Source organism: Rhinoderma darwinii, unplaced genomic scaffold, assembly GCF_050947455.1.
Source record: "Rhinoderma darwinii isolate aRhiDar2 unplaced genomic scaffold, aRhiDar2.hap1 Scaffold_443, whole genome shotgun sequence".
Classification (NCBI taxonomy): domain Eukaryota; kingdom Metazoa; phylum Chordata; class Amphibia; order Anura; family Rhinodermatidae; genus Rhinoderma; species Rhinoderma darwinii.
This window is the reverse complement of record NW_027463888.1, coordinates 208,132-216,358: the sequence shown is the minus strand read 5'-3', so window position 1 is coordinate 216,358 and position 8,227 is coordinate 208,132. Positions and strand designations below refer to the sequence as shown.

Below are 8,227 nucleotides of genomic sequence, written 5' to 3'. Positions count from 1 at the left end.
GACAGCCTGTAAAGATCCGGAGTCGCAAAAAATATCAAGATCTTAAAGTGCATAAGCCGAAATAGCTCAGTTGGGAGAGCGTTAGACTGAAGATCTAAAGGTCCCTGGTTCGATCCCGGGTTTCGGCAGGTACTACTTTTCTTATAACTATGAATCGTGTCCCAGAAAAATCTAAATTCTTTGGGATTTTGGGGTGTCTCAAAGCTTCCCTTCTCCCCGGATGTTTAGTCTCTGGATTCCCCAGGGCTGAATGTCGGGTTCCGCTGAGCACATTTCCTCTCCTTGCTTGCTGTAAGTTTTAATGGTCAAAGTACTATTTTAATCTACAATTTCTGATTGTAACAAAAGCTCCCTTTTTATTAAAGTGTTACGATTTTACATTATGTTGCGACAACTCTTTATCCATCCAAAAGTGAGAAAGGACAGCCTGTAAAGATCCGGAGTCGCAAAAAATATCAAGATCTTAAAGTGCATAAGCCGAAATAGCTTAGTTGGGAGAGCGTTAGACTGAAGATCTAAAGGTCCCTGGTTCGATCCCGGGTTTCGGCAGGTACTACTTTTCTAATAACTATGAATCGTGTCCCAGAATAATCTAAATTCTTTGGGATTTTGGGGTGTCTCAAAGCTTCCCTTCTCCCCGGATGTTTAGTCGACTGGATTCCCCAGGGCTGAATGTCGGGTTCCGCTGAGCACATTTCCTCTCCTTGCTTGCTGTAAGCTTTAATGGTCAAAGTACTATTTTAATCTACAATTTCTGATTGTAACAAAAGCTCCCTTTTTATTAAAGTGTTACGATTTTACATTATGTTGCGGCAACTCTTTATCCATCCAAAAGTGAGAAGGGACAGCCTGTAAATATCCGGAGTCGCAAAAAATTTTGGGGTGTCTCAAAGCTTCCCTTCTCCCCGGATGTTTAGTCTCTGGATTCCCCAGGGCTGAATGTCGGGTTCCGCTGAGCACATTTCCTCTCCTTGCTTGCTGTAAGTTTTAATGGTCAAAGTACTATTTTAATCTACAATTTCTGATTGTAACAAAAGCTCCCTTTTTATTAAAGTGTTACGATTTTACATTATGTTGCGACAACTCTTTATCCATCCAAAAGTGAGAAAGGACAGCCTGTAAAGATCCGGAGTCGCAAAAAATATCAAGATCTAAAGTGCATAAGCCGAAATAGCTCAGTTGGGAGAGCGTTAGACTGAAGATCTAAAGGTCCCTGGTTTGATCCCGGGTTTCGGCAGGTACTACTTTTCTTATAACTATGAATCGTGTCCCAGAATAATCTAAATTCTTTGGGATTTTGGGGTGTCTCAAAGCTTCCCTTCTCCCCGGATGTTTAGTGACTGGATTCCCCAGGGCTGAATGTCGGGTTCCGCTGAGCACATTTCCTCTCCTTGCTTGCTGTAAGTTTTAATGGTCAAAGTACTATTTTAATCTACAATTTCTGATTGTAACAAAAGCTCCCTTTTTATTAAAGTGTTACGATTTTACATTATGTTGCGGCTACTCTTTATCCATCCAAAAGTGAGAAAGGACAGCCTGTAAATATCCGGAGTCGCAAAAAATTTTGGGGTGTCTCAAAGCTTCCCTTCTCCCCGGATGTTTAGTCTCTGGATTCCCCAGGGCTGAATGTCGGGTTCCGCTGAGCACATTTCCTCTCCTTGCTTGCTGTAAGTTTTAATGGTCAAAGTACTATTTTAATCTACAATTTCTGATTGTAACAAAAGCTCCCTTTTTATTAAAGTGTTACGATTTTACATTATGTTGCGACAACTCTTTATCCATCCAAAAGTGAGAAAGGACAGCCTGTAAATATCCGGAGTCGCAAAAAATTTTGGGGTGTCTCAAAGCTTCCCTTCTCCCCGGATGTTTAGTCTCTGGATTCCCCAGGGCTGAATGTCGGGTTCCGCTGAGCACATTTCCTCTCCTTGCTTGCTGTAAGTTTTAATGGTCAAAGTACTATTTTAATCTACAATTTCTGATTGTAACAAAAGCTCCCTTTTTATTAAAGTGTTACGATTTTACATTATGTTGCGACAACTCTTTATCCATCCAAAAGTGAGAAAGGACAGCCTGTAAAGATCCGGAGTCGCAAAAAATATCAAGATCTAAAGTGCATTAGCCGAAATAGCTCAGTTGGGAGAGCGTTAGACTGAAGATCTAAAGGTCCCTGGTTCGATCCTGGGTTTCGGCAGGTACTACTTTTCTTATAACTATGAATCGTGTCCCAGAATAATCTAAATTCTTTGGGATTTTGGGGTGTCTCAAAGCTTCCCTTCTCCCCGGATGTTTAGTGACTGGATTCCCCAGGGCTGAATGTCGGGTTCCGCTGAGCACATTTCCTCTCCTTGCTTGCTGTAAGTTTTAATGGTCAAAGTACTATTTTAATCTACAATTTCTGATTGTAACAAAAGCTCCCTTTTTATTAAAGTGTTACGATTTTACATTATGTTGCGGCAACTCTTTATCCATCCAAAAGTGAGAAAGGACAGCCTGTAAAGATCCGGAGTCGCAAAAAATATCAAGATCTAAAGTGCATAAGCCGAAATAGCTCAGTTGGGAGAGCGTTAGACTGAAGATCTAAAGGTCCCTGGTTTGATCCCGGGTTTCGGCAGGTACTACTTTTCTTATAACTATGAATCGTGTCACAGAATAATCTAAATTCTTTGGGATTTTGGGGTGTCTCAAAGCTTCCCTTCTCCCCGGATGTTTAGTCTCTGGATTCCCCAGGGCTGAATGTCGGGTTCCGCTGAGCACATTTCCTCTCCTTGCTTGCTGTAAGTTTTAATGGTCAAAGTACTATTTTAATCTACAATTTCTGATTGTAACAAAAGCTCCCTTTTTATTAAAGTGTTACGATTTTACATTATGTTGCGACAACTCTTTATCCATCCAAAAGTGAGAAAGGACAGCCTGTAAAGATCCGGAGTCGCAAAAAATTTTGGGGTGTCTCAAAGCTTCCCTTCTCCCCGGATGTTTAGTCTCTGGATTCCCCAGGGCTGAATGTCGGGTTCCGCTGAGCACATTTCCTCTCCTTGCTTGCTGTAAGTTTTAATTGTCAAAGTACTATTTTAATCTACAATTTCTGATTGTAACAAAAGCTCCCTTTTTATTAAAGTGTTAAGATTTTACATTATTTTGCGACAACTCTTTATCCATCCAAAAGTGAGAAAGGACAGCCTGTAAAGATCCGGAGTCGCAAAAAATATCAAGATCTTAAAGTGCATAAGCCGAAATAGCTCAGTTGGGAGAGCGTTAGACTGAAGATCTAAAGGTCCCTGGTTCGATCCCGGGTTACGGCAGGTACTACTTTTCTTATAACTATGAATCGTGTCCCAGAATAATCTAAATTCTTTGGGATTTTGGGGTGTCTCAAAGCTTCCCTTCTCCCCGGATGTTTAGTCACTGGATTCCCCAGGGCTGAATGTCGGGTTCCGCTGAGCACATTTCCTCTACTTGCTTGCTGTAAGTTTTAATGGTCAAAGTACTATTTTAATCTACAATTTCTGATTGTAACAAAAGCTCCCTTTTTATTAAAGTGTTAAGATTTTACATTATGTTGCGACAACTCTTTATCCATCCAAAAGTGAGAAAGGACAGCCTGTAAAGATCCGGAGTCGCAAAAAATATCAAGATCTAAAGTGCATAAGCCGAAATAGCTCAGTTGGGAGAGCGTTAGACTGAAGATCTAAAGGTCCCTGGTTTGATCCCGGGTTTCGGCAGGTACTACTTCTCTTATAACTATGAATCGTGTCCCAGAATAATCTAAATTCTTTGGGATTTTGGGGTGTCTCAAAGCTTCCCTTCTCCCCGGATGTTTAGTGACTGGATTCCCCAGGGCTGAATGTCGGGTTCCGCTGAGCACATTTCCTCTCCTTGCTTGCTGTAAGTTTTAATGGTCAAAGTACTATTTTAATCTACAATTTCTGATTGTAACAAAAGCTCCCTTTTTATTAAAGTGTTACGATTTTACATTATGTTGCGGCTACTCTTTATCCATCCAAAAGTGAGAAAGGACAGCCTGTAAATATCCGGAGTCGCAAAAAATTTTGGGGTGTCTCAAAGCTTCCCTTCTCCCCGGATGTTTAGTCTCTGGATTCCCCAGGGCTGAATGTCGGGTTCCGCTGAGCACATTTCCTCTCCTTGCTTGCTGTAAGTTTTAATGGTCAAAGTACTATTTTAATCTACAATTTCTGATTGTAACAAAAGCTCCCTTTTTATTAAAGTGTTACGATTTTACATTATGTTGCGACAACTCTTTATCCATCCAAAAGTGAGAAAGGACAGCCTGTAAATATCCGGAGTCGCAAAAAATTTTGGGGTGTCTCAAAGCTTCCCTTCTCCCCGGATGTTTAGTCTCTGGATTCCCCAGGGCTGAATGTCGGGTTCCGCTGAGCACATTAACTCTCCTTGCTTGCTGTAAGTTTTAATGGTCAAAGTACTATTTTAATCTACAATTTCTGATTGTAACAAAAGCTCCCTTTTTATTAAAGTGTTACGATTTTACATTATGTTGCGACAACTCTTTATCCATCCAAAAGTGAGAAAGGACAGCCTGTAAAGATCCGGAGTCGCAAAAAATATCAAGATCTAAAGTGCATTAGCCGAAATAGCTCAGTTGGGAGAGCGTTAGACTGAAGATCTAAAGGTCCCTGGTTCGATCCTGGGTTTCAGCAGGTACTACTTTTCTTATAACTATGAATCGTGTCCCAGAATAATCTAAATTCTTTGGGATTTTGGGGTGTCTCAAAGCTTCCCTTCTCCCCGGATGTTTAGTGACTGGATTCCCCAGGGCTGAATGTCGGGTTCCGCTGAGCACATTTCCTCTCCTTGCTTGCTGTAAGTTTTAATGGTCAAAGTACTATTTTAATCTACAATTTCTGATTGTAACAAAAGCTCCCTTTTTATTAAAGTGTTACGATTTTACATTATGTTGCGACAACTCTTTATCCATCCAAAAGTGAGAAAGGACAGCCTGTAAAGATCCGGAGTCGCAAAAAATATCAAGATCTAAAGTGCATAAGCCGAAATAGCTCAGTTGGGAGAGCGTTAGACTGAAGATCTAAAGGTCCCTGGTTCGATCCCGGGTTTCGGCAGGTACTACTTTTCTTATAACTATGAATCGTGTCACAGAATAATCTAAATTCTTTGGGATTTTGGGGTGTCTCAAAGCTTCCCTTCTCCCCGGATGTTTAGTCTCTGGAATCCCCAGGGCTGAATGTCGGGTTCCGCTGAGCACATTTCCTCTCCTTGCTTGCTGTAAGTTTTAATGGTCAAAGTACTATTTTAATCTACAATTTCTGATTGTAACAAAAGCTCCCTTTTTATTAAAGTGTTACGATTTTACATTATGTTGCGACAACTCTTTATCCATCCAAAAGTGAGAAAGGACAGCCTGTAAAGATCCAGAGTCGCAAAAAATATCAAGATCTAAAGTGCATTAGCCGAAATAGCTCAGTTGGGAGAGCGTTAGACTGAAGATCTAAAGGTCCCTGGTTCGATCCTGGGTTTCAGCAGGTACTACTTTTCTTATAACTATGAATCGTGTCCCAGAATAATCTAAATTCTTTGGGATTTTGGGGTGTCTCAAAGCTTCCCTTCTCCCCGGATGTTTAGTGACTGGATTCCCCAGGGCTGAATGTCGGGTTCCGCTGAGCACATTTCCTCTCCTTGCTTGCTGTAAGTTTTAATGGTCAAAGTACTATTTTAATCTACAATTTCTGATTGTAACAAAAGCTCCCTTTTTATTAAAGTGTTACGATTTTACATTATGTTGCGACAACTCTTTATCCATCCAAAAGTGAGAAAGGACAGCCTGTAAAGATCCGGAGTCGCAAAAAATATCAAGATCTAAAGTGCATAAGCCGAAATAGCTCAGTTGGGAGAGCGTTAGACTGAAGATCTAAAGGTCCCTGGTTCGATCCCGGGTTTCGGCAGGTACTTCTTTTCTTATAACTATGAATCGTGTCACAGAATAATCTAAATTCTTTGGGATTTTGGGGTGTCTCAAAGCTTCCCTTCTCCCCGGATGTTTAGTCTCTGGAATCCCCAGGGCTGAATGTCGGGTTCCGCTGAGCACATTTCCTCTCCTTGCTTGCTGTAAGTTTTAATGGTCAAAGTACTATTTTAATCTACAATTTCTGATTGTAACAAAAGCTCCCTTTTTATTAAAGTGTTACGATTTTACATTATGTTGCGACAACTCTTTATCCATCCAAAAGTGAGAAAGGACAGCCTGTAAAGATCCGGAGTCGCAAAAAATATCAAGATCTAAAGTGCATAAGCCGAAATAGCTCAGTTGGGAGAGCGTTAGACTGAAGATCTAAAGGTCCCTGGTTCGATCCCGGGTTTCGGCAGGTACTACTTTTCTAATAACTATGAATCGTGTCACAGAATAATCTAAATTCTTTGGGATTTTGGGGTGTCTCAAAGCTTCCCTTCTCCCCGGATGTTTAGTCACTGGATTCCCCAGGGCTGAATGTCGGGTTCCGCTGAGCACATTTCCTCTCCTTGCTTGCTGTAAGTTTTAATGGTCAAAGTACTATTTTAATCTACAATTTCTGATTGTAACAAAAGCTCCCTTTTTATTAAAGTGTTACGATTTTACATTATGTTGCGACAACTCTTTATCCATCCAAAAGTGAGAAAGGACAGCCTGTAAAGATCCGGAGTCGCAAAAAATATCAAGATCTAAAGTGCATAAGCCGAAATAGCTCAGTTGGGAGAGCGTTAGACTGAAGATCTAAAGGTCCCTGGTTCGATCCCGGGTTTCGGCAGGTACTACTTTTCTTATAACTATGAATCGTGTCACAGAATAATCTAAATTCTTTGGGATTTTGGGGTGTCTCAAAGCTTCCCTTCTCCCCGGATGTTTAGTCTCTGGAATCCCCAGGGCTGAATGTCGGGTTCCGCTGAGCACATTTCCTCTCCTTGCTTGCTGTAAGTTTTAATGGTCAAAGTACTATTTTAATCTACAATTTCTGATTGTAACAAAAGCTCCCTTTTTATTAAAGTGTTACGATTTTACATTATGTTGCGACAACTCTTTATCCATCCAAAAGTGAGAAAGGACAGCCTGTAAAGATCCGGAGTCGCAAAAAATATCAAGATCTAAAGTGCATAAGCCGAAATAGCTCAGTTGGGAGAGCGTTAGACTGAAGATCTAAAGGTCCCTGTTTCGATCCCGGGTTTCGGCAGGTACTACTTTTCTTATAACTATGAATCGTGTCACAGAATAATCTAAATTCTTTGGGATTTTGGGGTGTCTCAAAGCTTCCCTTCTCCCCGGATGTTTAGTCTCTGGATTCCCCAGGGCTGAATGTCGGGTTCCGCTGAGCACATTTCCTCTCCTTGCTTGCTGTAAGTTTTAATGGTCAAAGTACTATTTTAATCTACAATTTCTGATTGTAACAAAAGCTCCCTTTTTATTAAAGTGTTACGATTTTACATTATGTTGCGGCAACTCTTTATCCATCCAAAAGTGAGAAAGGACAGCCTGTAAAGATCCGGAGTCGCAAAAAATATCAAGATCTAAAGTGCATAAGCCGAAATAGCTCAGTTGGGAGAGCGTTAGACTGAAGATCTAAAGGTCCCTGGTTCGATCCCGGGTTTCGGCAGGTACTACTTTTCTTATAACTATGAATCGTGTCACAGAATAATCTAAATTCTTTGGGATTTTGGGGTGTCTCAAAGCTTCCCTTCTCCCCGGATGTTTAGTCTCTGGATTCCCCAGGGCTGAATGTCGGGTTCCGCTGAGCACATTTCCTCTCCTTGCTTGCTGTAAGTTTTAATGGTCAAAGTACTATTTTAATCTACAATTTCTGATTGTAACAAAAGCTCCCTTTTTATTAAAGTGTTACGATTTTACATTATGTTGCGGCAACTCTTTATCCATCCAAAAGTGAGAAAGGACAGCCTGTAAAGATCCGGAGTCGCAAAAAATATCAAGATCTAAAGGGCATAAGCCGAAATAGCTCAGTTGGGATAGCGTTAGACTGAAGATCTAAAGGTCCCTGGTTCGATCCCGGGTTTCGGCAGGTACTACTTTTCTTATAACTATGAATCGTGTCACAGAATAATCTAAATTCTTTGGGATTTTGGGGTGTCTCAAAGCTTCCCTTCTCCCCGGATGTTTAGTCTCTGGATTCCCCAGGGCTGAATGTCGGGTTCCGCTGAGCACATTTCCTCTCCTTGCTTGCTGTAAGTTTTAATGGTCAAAGTACTATTTTAA

General features: G+C 41.0%; 16 non-coding genes across 16 annotated transcripts; all 16 read left to right on the top strand.

The window, feature by feature from the left end:
* Positions 1 to 55: 55 nt before the first annotated feature.
* Positions 56 to 128, top strand: TRNAF-GAA (transfer RNA phenylalanine (anticodon GAA)). Its single transcript has one exon. It is a non-coding gene; the product is annotated as a tRNA-Phe (tRNA).
* A 348-nt stretch (positions 129 to 476) lies between these two features.
* Positions 477 to 549, top strand: TRNAF-GAA (transfer RNA phenylalanine (anticodon GAA)). Its single transcript has one exon. It is a non-coding gene; the product is annotated as a tRNA-Phe (tRNA).
* Positions 550 to 1,164: 615 nt separating this feature from the next.
* Positions 1,165 to 1,237, top strand: TRNAF-GAA (transfer RNA phenylalanine (anticodon GAA)). Its single transcript has one exon. It is a non-coding gene; the product is annotated as a tRNA-Phe (tRNA).
* Positions 1,238 to 2,118: 881 nt separating this feature from the next.
* TRNAF-GAA (transfer RNA phenylalanine (anticodon GAA)) lies at positions 2,119 to 2,191 on the top strand. The gene has a single exon. It is a non-coding gene; the product is annotated as a tRNA-Phe (tRNA).
* Positions 2,192 to 2,538: 347 nt separating this feature from the next.
* On the top strand, positions 2,539 to 2,611 carry TRNAF-GAA (transfer RNA phenylalanine (anticodon GAA)). The gene has a single exon. It is a non-coding gene; the product is annotated as a tRNA-Phe (tRNA).
* A 615-nt stretch (positions 2,612 to 3,226) lies between these two features.
* Positions 3,227 to 3,299, top strand: TRNAF-GAA (transfer RNA phenylalanine (anticodon GAA)). The gene has a single exon. It is a non-coding gene; the product is annotated as a tRNA-Phe (tRNA).
* Positions 3,300 to 3,646: 347 nt separating this feature from the next.
* On the top strand, positions 3,647 to 3,719 carry TRNAF-GAA (transfer RNA phenylalanine (anticodon GAA)). Its single transcript has one exon. It is a non-coding gene; the product is annotated as a tRNA-Phe (tRNA).
* Positions 3,720 to 4,600: 881 nt separating this feature from the next.
* Positions 4,601 to 4,673, top strand: TRNAF-GAA (transfer RNA phenylalanine (anticodon GAA)). The gene has a single exon. It is a non-coding gene; the product is annotated as a tRNA-Phe (tRNA).
* Positions 4,674 to 5,020: 347 nt separating this feature from the next.
* Positions 5,021 to 5,093, top strand: TRNAF-GAA (transfer RNA phenylalanine (anticodon GAA)). The gene has a single exon. It is a non-coding gene; the product is annotated as a tRNA-Phe (tRNA).
* Positions 5,094 to 5,440: 347 nt separating this feature from the next.
* TRNAF-GAA (transfer RNA phenylalanine (anticodon GAA)) lies at positions 5,441 to 5,513 on the top strand. The gene has a single exon. It is a non-coding gene; the product is annotated as a tRNA-Phe (tRNA).
* A 347-nt stretch (positions 5,514 to 5,860) lies between these two features.
* Positions 5,861 to 5,933, top strand: TRNAF-GAA (transfer RNA phenylalanine (anticodon GAA)). Its single transcript has one exon. It is a non-coding gene; the product is annotated as a tRNA-Phe (tRNA).
* A 347-nt stretch (positions 5,934 to 6,280) lies between these two features.
* On the top strand, positions 6,281 to 6,353 carry TRNAF-GAA (transfer RNA phenylalanine (anticodon GAA)). Its single transcript has one exon. It is a non-coding gene; the product is annotated as a tRNA-Phe (tRNA).
* Positions 6,354 to 6,700: 347 nt separating this feature from the next.
* TRNAF-GAA (transfer RNA phenylalanine (anticodon GAA)) lies at positions 6,701 to 6,773 on the top strand. Its single transcript has one exon. It is a non-coding gene; the product is annotated as a tRNA-Phe (tRNA).
* A 347-nt stretch (positions 6,774 to 7,120) lies between these two features.
* On the top strand, positions 7,121 to 7,193 carry TRNAF-GAA (transfer RNA phenylalanine (anticodon GAA)). Its single transcript has one exon. It is a non-coding gene; the product is annotated as a tRNA-Phe (tRNA).
* A 347-nt stretch (positions 7,194 to 7,540) lies between these two features.
* TRNAF-GAA (transfer RNA phenylalanine (anticodon GAA)) lies at positions 7,541 to 7,613 on the top strand. Its single transcript has one exon. It is a non-coding gene; the product is annotated as a tRNA-Phe (tRNA).
* Positions 7,614 to 7,960: 347 nt separating this feature from the next.
* TRNAF-GAA (transfer RNA phenylalanine (anticodon GAA)) lies at positions 7,961 to 8,033 on the top strand. The gene has a single exon. It is a non-coding gene; the product is annotated as a tRNA-Phe (tRNA).
* The last annotated feature ends 194 nt before the right edge of the window (positions 8,034 to 8,227 follow it).